Genomic DNA, 12,056 nt, shown 5'->3' with positions numbered 1-12,056 from the left:
ACTACGCTACAGAAACCTATGTGTAGAAAGAGGCCAGGCCAGAGCAGAGGATCTGACCAAAGGCAGAAGATGACAATTTTTAACATTTCCTGAAGGTCCGCGAGATTTCTAAATGTTCTGATGAAACATTCCATATTCCACATAAAACTAAATTCTGCTAAAGGCTGCAAAATGACACAATAACATCTACATGACATCATTTCCCACAAACAAAAAACGGCTTTGGAAAAAAACGGGAAGAAAATGTCATTTTTTTCTCATGTTTTTTTCTGGGTTTTTTTTTCCCAGACCTTCCCATCTCTAGTGTAAAAGCCTATCTTTCCATATGGCGTTGGTGGTATAGTGGTGAGCATAGCTGCCTTCCAAGCAGTTGACCCGGGTTCGATTCCCGGCCAACGCAGCTTTTTTTTCTTACACATCCGAGTTTATTCAGTAAGTTTCAAGCCGTTTGCAGTTAACCCTTCCACTTGATGTAGCTTGTAACACAATGCATACCATGTTGGTGGGGGAGGGGCTGCTCCAGGTACAATCAGCATGGACAGCACCTAGAAACACGACCTTCGATAGCTCAGCTGGTAGAGCGGAGGACTGTAGAAAACGATCAGACATCCTTAGGTCGCTGGTTCGATTCCGGCTCGAAGGAATGCTTTTTTTATTTTTGTGAGATGGGTAAAAAAATGGTAGGTTGATCCTACAGAGTGAAGAGTGGACTTTAGGTGCGAATTCCGTGGGCAGCAAAAGGACCACTTTATCTGGGAAGATCCAAAGAAAAGGCTCTGCCGTAGACAATGCCTATAGTTCAGTGATGCGCCTAGTGGAGGTAATGGCAATCAGGAATGCTGTTTTCAATGACAGAGGGTCACCAGGTGGGGAGGGGTTTTATAATTTGAGTTCTGCCCTATCTCGTGTACGGAGGAGGAATCTCTCTGTAGTGTATCACCTGGGATTGCAGGGAAAATAAAACTCTGACGCATATCAAAAAGATCATTGGAACAGGAACTCATCAACTGCAGCCGCGGACTGACAGGCATTACAACTGTATTTTAAAAGAAAAAGGCTAACCTCCTATAGGATCTGTGGATGCTCCGTCACATACACCATCCCATGTGGTGTGAGCAGGGTGTAGACACGTATCCCATATGGTCTAGCGGTTAGGATTCCTGGTTTTCACCCAGGCGGCCCGGGTTCGACTCCCGGTATGGGAAGCTAGTTTTTATTGGAACCCTATGTTGCTATCCGTTTGCTAGTTGGTCAAATCAAATGGCATTAATCATATTCCCCAACATCTACAGGGCTCATCTTACCTGAAGAGCCACCTCAAAATACTGGTCCAAATTCCTTACCTCTTTGGGCTGGTCAAGGAACATCAGAAAGGGGAGAAATAGATTAGAGAGATTATATAAAATGCAACAGGAGGAAAGAAAATGAAAATGGAGAGATTAAAGAAAAGGAGGATAGATTAAAGAAAAGGGAGAGGAAGTGACTAAAGGTAGCGGTAAAGAAAAAGTGGACACACAGGGAGAGGTAAAGAGAAAGGGTTGGGAGATAAAGAGAACAAAGATAGATGAAGAGGAAAAGGGAGACATAATGCCAATGTCTGTCTAGGAAGATGGTCGACTATGTGCTTGATTTTATACACCTGTTAGCAATGGATGTGGCTGAAATACCTAAACTCAATAATTAGGAGGGGTGTCCACATCCTTTCATAAAGTGTATATGTTTTATATGTAATATGTATAATTTGTCCCTTCAGAAAATTCTATTTATGTAAAAGAAACTGTCACTGCGGGAAAAGTGAATTACACCGGACAAACTTATGGTAAAACCTGATCATACTGCTCTTGTTCTCAGGGCAGCCCCATCACCATGAGATGGGCTTAAAGGGATCAAGTATTATATCTTCTATATCTGATGATTGCTGGAGGAAGGGTGGAATTCCTGAAACTTCCAGTGCTGCTTACTTATCCCCAGTCTGGCCACCGACAACTTACAGGTAACTATCCGTACGAATCACAAAACAGGTGTATTTATAACAACATTACATTGTATGTATAGTTTTGATAGCACCACAATATAATGACCAGGTATTTCATTTTATAGTTATAGTGAGTACTGCATCAGGTTCAAACATATCATGGAAAAATCGTCTCAAAATCCAAATTACAAACAAGAAAAACAAAGGAATACACTAATGCAACAAAGCAAAAAGTATGTGAAGCACCAGTCATTTACCTGAAAGAAAGACATCAGTAGATTGACCACCTTTTTCTTGATTAGGCCAAGACCTAGGGAAACAGCACCACCTTCTGGTACAAAACTGAGGAGCAGATTGCCCTCTTTGTTGATGAAGTCATCGGCTCTGTATTTTAAATGGGAAGAATGAAAAGAAGTGTTTCTACCCGGTTTCGAACCGGGGACCTTCCTCATGTGAGGCAAACGTTATAAACGCTACGCTACAGAAACCTATGTGTAGAAAGAGGCCAGGCCAGAGCAGAGGATCTGACCAAAGGCAGAAGATGACAATTTTTAACATTTCCTGAAGGTCAGCGAGATTTCTAAATGTTCTGATGAAACATTCCATATTCCACATAAAACTAAATTCTGCTAAAGGCTGCAAAATGACACAATAACATCTACATGACATCATTTCCCACAAACAAAAAACGGCTTTGGAAAAAAACGGGAAGAAAATGTCATTTTTTTCTCATGTTTTTTTCTGGGTTTTTTTTTCCCAGACCTTCCCATCTCTAGTGTAAAAGCCTATCTTTCCATATGGCGTTGGTGGTATAGTGGTGAGCATAGCTGCCTTCCAAGCAGTTGACCCGGGTTCGATTCCCGGCCAACGCAGCTTTTTTTTCTTACACATCCGAGTTTATTCAGTAAGTTTCAAGCCGTTTGCAGTTAACCCTTCCACTTGATGTAGCTTGTAACACAATGCATACCATGTTGGTGGGGGAGGGGCTGCTCCAGGTACAATCAGCATGGACAGCACCTAGAAACACGACCTTCGATAGCTCAGCTGGTAGAGCGGAGGACTGTAGAAAACGATCAGACATCCTTAGGTCGCTGGTTCGATTCCGGCTCGAAGGAATGCTTTTTTTATTTTTGTGAGATGGGTAAAAAAATGGTAGGTTGATCCTACAGAGTGAAGAGTGGACTTTAGGTGCGAATTCCGTGGGCAGCAAAAGGACCACTTTATCTGGGAAGATCCAAAGAAAAGGCTCTGCCGTAGACAATGCCTATAGTTCAGTGATGCGCCTAGTGGAGGTAATGGCAATCAGGAATGCTGTTTTCAATGACAGAGGGTCACCAGGTGGGGAGGGGTTTTATAATTTGAGTTCTGCCCTATCTCGTGTACGGAGGAGGAATCTCTCTGTAGTGTATCACCTGGGATTGCAGGGAAAATAAAACTCTGACGCATATCAAAAAGATCATTGGAACAGGAACTCATCAACTGCAGCCGCGGACTGACAGGCATTACAACTGTATTTTAAAAGAAAAAGGTTAACCTCCTATAGGATCTGTGGATGCTCCGTCACATACACCATCCCATGTGGTGTGAGCAGGGTGTAGACACGTATCCCATATGGTCTAGCGGTTAGGATTCCTGGTTTTCACCCAGGCGGCCCGGGTTCGACTCCCGGTATGGGAAGCTAGTTTTTATTGGAACCCTATGTTGCTATCCGTTTGCTAGTTGGTCAAATCAAATGGCATTAATCATATTCCCCAACATCTACAGGGCTCATCTTACCTGAAGAGCCACCTCAAAATACTGGTCCAAATTCTTTACCTCTTTGGGCTGGTCAAGGAACATCAGAAAGGGGAGAAATAGATTAGAGAGATTATATAAAATGCAACAGGAGGAAAGAAAATGAAAATGGAGAGATTAAAGAAAAGGAGGATAGATTAAAGAAAAGGGAGAGGAAGTGACAAAAGGTAGCGGTAAAGAAAAAGTGGACACACAGGGAGAGGTAAAGAGAAAGGGTTGGGAGATAAAGAGAACAAAGATAGATGAAGAGGAAAAGGGAGACATAATGCCAATGTCTGTCTAGAAAGATGGTCGACTATGTGCTTGATTTTATACACCTGTTAGCAATGGATGTGGCTGAAATACCTAAACTCAATAATTAGGAGGGGTGTCCACATCCTTTCATAAAGTGTATATGTTTTATATGTAATATGTATAATTTGTCCCTTCAGAAAATTCTATTTATGTAAAAGAAACTGTCACTGCGGGAAAAGTGAATTACACCGGACAAACTTATGGTAAAACCTGATCATACTGCTCTTGTTCTCAGGGCAGCCCCATCACCATGAGATGGGCTTAAAGGGATCAAGTATTATATCTTCTATATCTGATGATTGCTGGAGGAAGGGTGGAATTCCTGAAACTTCCAGTGCTGCTTACTTATCCCCAGTCTGGCCACCGACAACTTACAGGTAACTATCCGTACGAATCACAAAACAGGTGTATTTATAACAACATTACATTGTATGTATAGTTTTGATAGCACCACAATATAATGACCAGGTATTTCATTTTATAGTTATAGTGAGTACTGCATCAGGTTCAAACATATCATGGAAAAATCGTCTCAAAATCCAAATTACAAACAAGAAAAACAAAGGAATACACTAATGCAACAAAGCAAAAAGTATGTGAAGCACCAGTCATTTACCTGAAAGAAAGACATCAGTAGATTGACCACCTTTTTCTTGATTAGGCCAAGACCTAGGGAAACAGCACCACCTTCTGGTACAAAACTGAGGAGCAGATTGCCCTCTTTGTTGATGAAGTCATCGGCTCTGTATTTTAAATGGGAAGAATGAAAAGAAGTGTTTCTACCCGGTTTCGAACCGGGGACCTTCCTCATGTGAGGCAAACGTTATAACCGCTACGCTACAGAAACCTATGTGTAGAAAGAGGCCAGGCCAGAGCAGAGGATCTGACCAAAGGCAGAAGATGACAATTTTTAACATTTCCTGAAGGTCCGCGAGATTTCTAAATGTTCTGATGAAACATTCCATATTCCACATAAAACTAAATTCTGCTAAAGGCTGCAAAATGACACAATAACATCTACATGACATCATTTCCCACAAACAAAAAACGGCTTTGGAAAAAAACGGGAAGAAAATGTCATTTTTTTCTCATGTTTTTTTCTGGGTTTTTTTTTCCCAGACCTTCCCATCTCTAGTGTAAAAGCCTATCTTTCCATATGGCGTTGGTGGTATAGTGGTGAGCATAGCTGCCTTCCAAGCAGTTGACCCGGGTTCGATTCCCGGCCAACGCAGCTTTTTTTTCTTACACATCCGAGTTTATTCAGTAAGTTTCAAGCCGTTTGCAGTTAACCCTTCCACTTGATGTAGCTTGTAACACAATGCATACCATGTTGGTGGGGGAGGGGCTGCTCCAGGTACAATCAGCATGGACAGCACCTAGAAACACGACCTTCGATAGCTCAGCTGGTAGAGCGGAGGACTGTAGAAAACGATCAGACATCCTTAGGTCGCTGGTTCGATTCCGGCTCGAAGGAATGCTTTTTTTATTTTTGTGAGATGGGTAAAAAAATGGTAGGTTGATCCTACAGAGTGAAGAGTGGACTTTAGGTGCGAATTCCGTGGGCAGCAAAAGGACCACTTTATCTGGGAAGATCCAAAGAAAAGGCTCTGCCGTAGACAATGCCTATAGTTCAGTGATGCGCCTAGTGGAGGTAATGGCAATCAGGAATGCTGTTTTCAATGACAGAGGGTCACCAGGTGGGGAGGGGTTTTATAATTTGAGTTCTGCCCTATCTCGTGTACGGAGGAGGAATCTCTCTGTAGTGTATCACCTGGGATTGCAGGGAAAATAAAACTCTGACGCATATCAAAAAGATCATTGGAACAGGAACTCATCAACTGCAGCCGCGGACTGACAGGCATTACAACTGTATTTTAAAAGAAAAAGGTTAACCTCCTATAGGATCTGTGGATGCTCCGTCACATACACCATCCCATGTGGTGTGAGCAGGGTGTAGACACGTATCCCATATGGTCTAGCGGTTAGGATTCCTGGTTTTCACCCAGGCGGCCCGGGTTCGACTCCCGGTATGGGAAGCTGGTTTTTATTGGAACCCTATGTTGCTATCCGTTTGCTAGTTGGTCAAATCAAATGGCATTAATCATATTCCCCAACATCTACAGGGCTCATCTTACCTGAAGAGCCACCTCAAAATACTGGTCCAAATTCCTTACCTCTTTGGGCTGGTCAAGGAACATCAGAAAGGGGAGAAATCGATTAGAGAGATTATATAAAATGCAACAGGAGGAAAGAAAATGAAAATGGAGAGATTAAAGAAAAGGAGGATAGATTAAAGAAAAGGGAGAGGAAGTGACAAAAGGTAGCGGTAAAGAAAAAGTGGACACACAGGGAGAGGTAAAGAGAAAGGGTTGGGAGATAAAGAGAACAAAGATAGATGAAGAGGAAAAGGGAGACATAATGCCAATGTCTGTCTAGGAAGATGGTCGACTATGTGCTTGATTTTATACACCTGTTAGCAATGGATGTGGCTGAAATACCTAAACTCAATAATTAGGAGGGGTGTCCACATCCTTTCATAAAGTGTATATGTTTTATATGTAATATGTATAATTTGTCCCTTCAGAAAATTCTATTTATGTAAAAGAAACTGTCACTGCGGGAAAAGTGAATTACACCGGACAAACTTATGGTAAAACCTGATCATACTGCTCTTGTTCTCAGGGCAGCCCCATCACCATGAGATGGGCTTAAAGGGATCAAGTATTATATCTTCTATATCTGATGATTGCTGGAGGAAGGGTGGAATTCCTGAAACTTCCAGTGCTGCTTACTTATCCCCAGTCTGGCCACCGACAACTTACAGGTAACTATCCGTACGAATCACAAAACAGGTGTATTTATAACAACATTACATTGTATGTATAGTTTTGATAGCACCACAATATAATGACCAGGTATTTCATTTTATAGTTATAGTGAGTACTGCATCAGGTTCAAACATATCATGGAAAAATCGTCTCAAAATCCAAATTACAAACAAGAAAAACAAAGGAATACACTAATGCAACAAAGCAAAAAGTATGTGAAGCACCAGTCATTTACCTGAAAGAAAGACATCAGTAGATTGACCACCTTTTTCTTGATTAGGCCAAGACCTAGGGAAACAGCACCACCTTCTGGTACAAAACTGAGGAGCAGATTGCCCTCTTTGTTGATGAAGTCATCGGCTCTGTATTTTAAATGGGAAGAATGAAAAGAAGTGTTTCTACCCGGTTTCGAACCGGGGACCTTCCTCATGTGAGGCAAACGTTATAACCGCTACGCTACAGAAACCTATGTGTAGAAAGAGGCCAGGCCAGAGCAGAGGATCTGACCAAAGGCAGAAGATGACAATTTTTAACATTTCCTGAAGGTCCGCGAGATTTCTAAATGTTCTGATGAAACATTCCATATTCCACATAAAACTAAATTCTGCTAAAGGCTGCAAAATGACACAATAACATCTACATGACATCATTTCCCACAAACAAAAAACGGCTTTGGAAAAAAACGGGAAGAAAATGTTATTTTTTTCTCATGTTTTTTTCTGGGCTTTTTTTTTCCCAGACCTTCCCATCTCTAGTGTAAAAGCCTATCTTTCCATATGGCGTTGGTGATATAGTGGTGAGCATAGCTGCCTTCCAAGCAGTTGACCCGGGTTCGATTCCCGGCCAACGCAACTTTTTTTTCTTACACATCCGAGTTTATTCAGTAAGTTTCAAGCCGTTTGCAGTTAACCCTTCCACTTGATGTAGCTTGTAACACAATGCATACCATGTTGGTGGGGGAGGGGCTGCTCCAGGTACAATCAGCATGGACAGCACCTAGAAACACGACCTTCGATAGCTCAGCTGGTAGAGCGGAGGACTGTAGAAAACGATCAGACATCCTTAGGTCGCTGGTTCGATTCCGGCTCGAAGGAATGCTTTTTTTATTTTTGTGAGATGGGTAAAAAAATGGTAGGTTGATCCTACAGAGTGAAGAGTGGACTTTAGGTGCGAATTCCGTGGGCAGCAAAAGGACCACTTTATCTGGGAAGATCCAAAGAAAAGGCTCTGCCGTAGACAATGCCTATAGTTCAGTGATGCGCCTAGTGGAGGTAATGGCAATCAGGAATGCTGTTTTCAATGACAGAGGGTCACCAGGTGGGGAGGGGTTTTATAATTTGAGTTCTGCCCTATCTCGTGTACGGAGGAGGAATCTCTCTGTAGTGTATCACCTGGGATTGCAGGGAAAATAAAACTCTGACGCATATCAAAAAGATCATTGGAACAGGAACTCATCAACTGCAGCCGCGGACTGACAGGCATTACAACTGTATTTTAAAAGAAAAAGGCTAACCTCCTATAGGATCTGTGGATGCTCCGTCACATACACCATCCCATGTGGTGTGAGCAGGGTGTAGACACGTATCCCATATGGTCTAGCGGTTAGGATTCCTGGTTTTCACCCAGGCGGCCCGGTTTCGACTCCCGGTATGGGAAGCTAGTTTTTATTGGAACCCTATGTTGCTATCCGTTTGCTAGTTGGTCAAATCAAATGGCATTAATCATATTCCCCAACATCTACAGGGCTCATCTTACCTGAAGAGCCACCTCAAAATACTGGTCCAAATTCCTTACCTCTTTGGGCTGGTCAAGGAACATCAGAAAGGGGAGAAATCGATTAGAGAGATTATATAAAATGCAACAGGAGGAAAGAAAATGAAAATGGAGAGATTAAAGAAAAGGAGGATAGATTAAAGAAAAGGGAGAGGAAGTGACAAAAGGTAGCGGTAAAGAAAAAGTGGACACACAGGGAGAGGTAAAGAGAAAGGGTTGGGAGATAAAGAGAACAAAGATAGATGAAGAGGAAAAGGGAGACATAATGCCAATGTCTGTCTAGGAAGATGGTCGACTATGTGCTTGATTTTATACACCTGTTAGCAATGGATGTGGCTGAAATACCTAAACTCAATAATTAGGAGGGGTGTCCACATCCTTTCATAAAGTGTATATGTTTTATATGTAATATGTATAATTTGTCCCTTCAGAAAATTCTATTTATGTAAAAGAAACTGTCACTGCGGGAAAAGTGAATTACACCGGACAAACTTATGGTAAAACCTGATCATACTGCTCTTGTTCTCAGGGCAGCCCCATCACCATGAGATGGGCTTAAAGGGATCAAGTATTATATCTTCTATATCTGATGATTGCTGGAGGAAGGGTGGAATTCCTGAAACTTCCAGTGCTGCTTACTTATCCCCAGTCTGGCCACCGACAACTTACAGGTAACTATCCGTACGAATCACAAAACAGGTGTATTTATAACAACATTACATTGTATGTATAGTTTTGATAGCACCACAATATAATAACCAGGTATTTCATTTTATAGTTATAGTGAGTACTGCATCAGGTTCAAACATATCATGGAAAAATCGTCTCAAAATCCAAATTACAAACAAGAAAAACAAAGGAATACACTAATGCAACAAAGCAAAAAGTATGTGAAGCACCAGTCATTTACCTGAAAGAAAGACATCAGTAGATTGACCACCTTTTTCTTGATTAGGCCAAGACCTAGGGAAACAGCACCACCTTCTGGTACAAAACTGAGGAGCAGATTGCCCTCTTTGTTGATGAAGTCATCGGCTCTGTATTTTAAATGGGAAGAATGAAAAGAAGTGTTTCTACCCGGTTTCGAACCGGGGACCTTCCTCATGTGAGGCAAACGTTATAACCGCTACGCTACAGAAACCTATGTGTAGAAAGAGGCCAGGCCAGAGCAGAGGATCTGACCAAAGGCAGAAGATGACAATTTTTAACATTTCCTGAAGGTCCGCGAGATTTCTAAATGTTCTGATGAAACATTCCATATTCCACATAAAACTAAATTCTGCTAAAGGCTGCAAAATGACACAATAACATCTACATGACATCATTTCCCACAAACAAAAAACGGCTTTGGAAAAAAACGGGAAGAAAATGTTATTTTTTTCTCATGTTTTTTTCTGGGCTTTTTTTTTCCCAGACCTTCCCATCTCTAGTGTAAAAGCCTACGTTTCCATATGGCGTTGGTGGTATAGTGGTGAGCATAGCTGCCTTCCAAGCAGTTGACCCGGGTTCGATTCCCGGCCAACGCAACTTTTTTTTCTTACACATCCGAGTTTATTCAGTAAGTTTCAAGCCGTTTGCAGTTAACCCTTCCACTTGATGTAGCTTGTAACACAATGCATACCATGTTGGTGGGGGAGGGGCTGCTCCAGGTACAATCAGCATGGACAGCACCTAGAAACACGACCTTCGATAGCTCAGCTGGTAGAGCGGAGGACTGTAGAAAACGATCAGACATCCTTAGGTCGCTGCTTCGATTCCGGCTCGAAGGAATGCTTTTTTTATTTTTGTGAGATGGGTAAAAAAATGGTAGGTTGATCCTACAGAGTGAAGAGTGGACTTTAGGTGCGAATTCCGTGGGCAGCAAAAGGACCACTTTATCTGGGAAGATCCAAAGAAAAGGCTCTGCCGTAGACAATGCCTATAGTTCAGTGATGCGCCTAGTGGAGGTAATGGCAATCAGGAATGCTGTTTTCAATGACAGAGGGTCACCAGGTGGGGAGGGGTTTTATAATTTGAGTTCTGCCCTATCTCGTGTACGGAGGAGGAATCTCTCTGTAGTGTATCACCTGGGATTGCAGGGAAAATAAAACTCTGACGCATATCAAAAAGATCATTGGAACAGGAACTCATCAACTGCAGCCGCGGACTGACAGGCATTACAACTGTATTTTAAAAGAAAAAGGTTAACCTCCTATAGGATCTGTGGATGCTCCGTCACATACACCATCCCATGTGGTGTGAGCAGGGTGTAGACACGTATCCCATATGGTCTAGCGGTTAGGATTCCTGGTTTTCACCCAGGCGGCCCGGGTTCGACTCCCGGTATGGGAAGCTAGTTTTTATTGGAACCCTATGTTGCTATCCGTTTGCTAGTTGGTCAAATCAAATGGCATTAATCATATTCCCCAACATCTACAGGGCTCATCTTACCTGAAGAGCCACCTCAAAATACTGGTCCAAATTCCTTACCTCTTTGGGCTGGTCAAGGAACATCAGAAAGGGGAGAAATCGATTAGAGAGATTATATAAAATGCAACAGGAGGAAAGAAAATGAAAATGGAGAGATTAAAGAAAAGGAGGATAGATTAAAGAAAAGGGAGAGGAAGTGACAAAAGGTAGCGGTAAAGAAAAAGTGGACACACAGGGAGAGGTAAAGAGAAAGGGTTGGGAGATAAAGAGAACAAAGATAGATGAAGAGGAAAAGGGAGACATAATGCCAATGTCTGTCTAGGAAGATGGTCGACTATGTGCTTGATTTTATACACCTGTTAGCAATGGATGTGGCTGAAATACCTAAACTCAATAATTAGGAGGGGTGTCCACATCCTTTCATAAAGTGTATATGTTTTATATGTAATATGTATAATTTGTCCCTTCAGAAAATTCTATTTATGTAAAAGAAACTGTCACTGCGGGAAAAGTGAATTACACCGGACAAACTTATGGTAAAACCTGATCATACTGCTCTTGTTCTCAGGGCAGCCCCATCACCATGAGATGGGCTTAAAGGGATCAAGTATTATATCTTCTATATCTGATGATTGCTGGAGGAAGGGTGGAATTCCTGAAACTTCCAGTGCTGCTTACTTATCCCCAGTCTGGCCACCGACAACTTACAGGTAACTATCCGTACGAATCACAAAACAGGTGTATTTATAACAACATTACATTGTATGTATAGTTTTGATAGCACCACAATATAATGACCAGGTATTTCATTTTATAGTTATAGTGAGTACTGCATCAGGTTCAAACATATCATGGAAAAATCGTCTCAAAATCCAAATTACAAACAAGAAAAACAAAGGAATACACTAATGCAACAAAGCAAAAAGTATGTGAAGCACCAGTCATTTACCTGAAAGAAAGACATCAGTAGATTGACCACCTTT

At 41.8% G+C, this 12,056-nt stretch overlaps 15 non-coding genes across 15 annotated transcripts; all 15 read left to right on the top strand.

The window, feature by feature from the left end:
- Positions 1-328: 328 nt before the first annotated feature.
- On the top strand, positions 329-400 carry TRNAG-UCC (transfer RNA glycine (anticodon UCC)). Its single transcript has one exon. It is a non-coding gene; the product is annotated as a tRNA-Gly (tRNA).
- Positions 401-557: 157 nt separating this feature from the next.
- TRNAY-GUA (transfer RNA tyrosine (anticodon GUA)) lies at positions 558-643 on the top strand. The gene is given in 2 exon segments: positions 558-594; positions 608-643. It is a non-coding gene; the product is annotated as a tRNA-Tyr (tRNA).
- A 490-nt stretch (positions 644-1,133) lies between these two features.
- TRNAE-UUC (transfer RNA glutamic acid (anticodon UUC)) lies at positions 1,134-1,205 on the top strand. Its single transcript has one exon. It is a non-coding gene; the product is annotated as a tRNA-Glu (tRNA).
- A 1,570-nt stretch (positions 1,206-2,775) lies between these two features.
- TRNAG-UCC (transfer RNA glycine (anticodon UCC)) lies at positions 2,776-2,847 on the top strand. Its single transcript has one exon. It is a non-coding gene; the product is annotated as a tRNA-Gly (tRNA).
- A 157-nt stretch (positions 2,848-3,004) lies between these two features.
- Positions 3,005-3,090, top strand: TRNAY-GUA (transfer RNA tyrosine (anticodon GUA)). Its single transcript is given in 2 exon segments — positions 3,005-3,041; positions 3,055-3,090. It is a non-coding gene; the product is annotated as a tRNA-Tyr (tRNA).
- Positions 3,091-3,580: 490 nt separating this feature from the next.
- On the top strand, positions 3,581-3,652 carry TRNAE-UUC (transfer RNA glutamic acid (anticodon UUC)). Its single transcript has one exon. It is a non-coding gene; the product is annotated as a tRNA-Glu (tRNA).
- Positions 3,653-5,222: 1,570 nt separating this feature from the next.
- Positions 5,223-5,294, top strand: TRNAG-UCC (transfer RNA glycine (anticodon UCC)). The gene has a single exon. It is a non-coding gene; the product is annotated as a tRNA-Gly (tRNA).
- A 157-nt stretch (positions 5,295-5,451) lies between these two features.
- TRNAY-GUA (transfer RNA tyrosine (anticodon GUA)) lies at positions 5,452-5,537 on the top strand. The gene is given in 2 exon segments: positions 5,452-5,488; positions 5,502-5,537. It is a non-coding gene; the product is annotated as a tRNA-Tyr (tRNA).
- A 490-nt stretch (positions 5,538-6,027) lies between these two features.
- On the top strand, positions 6,028-6,099 carry TRNAE-UUC (transfer RNA glutamic acid (anticodon UUC)). The gene has a single exon. It is a non-coding gene; the product is annotated as a tRNA-Glu (tRNA).
- Positions 6,100-7,670: 1,571 nt separating this feature from the next.
- TRNAG-UCC (transfer RNA glycine (anticodon UCC)) lies at positions 7,671-7,742 on the top strand. Its single transcript has one exon. It is a non-coding gene; the product is annotated as a tRNA-Gly (tRNA).
- Positions 7,743-7,899: 157 nt separating this feature from the next.
- On the top strand, positions 7,900-7,985 carry TRNAY-GUA (transfer RNA tyrosine (anticodon GUA)). Its single transcript is given in 2 exon segments — positions 7,900-7,936; positions 7,950-7,985. It is a non-coding gene; the product is annotated as a tRNA-Tyr (tRNA).
- Positions 7,986-8,475: 490 nt separating this feature from the next.
- TRNAE-UUC (transfer RNA glutamic acid (anticodon UUC)) lies at positions 8,476-8,547 on the top strand. Its single transcript has one exon. It is a non-coding gene; the product is annotated as a tRNA-Glu (tRNA).
- Positions 8,548-10,118: 1,571 nt separating this feature from the next.
- Positions 10,119-10,190, top strand: TRNAG-UCC (transfer RNA glycine (anticodon UCC)). Its single transcript has one exon. It is a non-coding gene; the product is annotated as a tRNA-Gly (tRNA).
- Positions 10,191-10,347: 157 nt separating this feature from the next.
- TRNAY-GUA (transfer RNA tyrosine (anticodon GUA)) lies at positions 10,348-10,433 on the top strand. The gene is given in 2 exon segments: positions 10,348-10,384; positions 10,398-10,433. It is a non-coding gene; the product is annotated as a tRNA-Tyr (tRNA).
- A 490-nt stretch (positions 10,434-10,923) lies between these two features.
- TRNAE-UUC (transfer RNA glutamic acid (anticodon UUC)) lies at positions 10,924-10,995 on the top strand. The gene has a single exon. It is a non-coding gene; the product is annotated as a tRNA-Glu (tRNA).
- Positions 10,996-12,056: the final 1,061 nt, after the last annotated feature.

This window comes from Spea bombifrons, chromosome 3 (assembly GCF_027358695.1).
Source record: "Spea bombifrons isolate aSpeBom1 chromosome 3, aSpeBom1.2.pri, whole genome shotgun sequence".
In the NCBI taxonomy this organism is placed as follows: Eukaryota; Metazoa; Chordata; class Amphibia; order Anura; family Pelobatidae; genus Spea; species Spea bombifrons.
The sequence above is the reverse complement of the archived record's forward strand: the minus strand, read 5'-3'. Positions and strand labels throughout refer to the sequence as shown.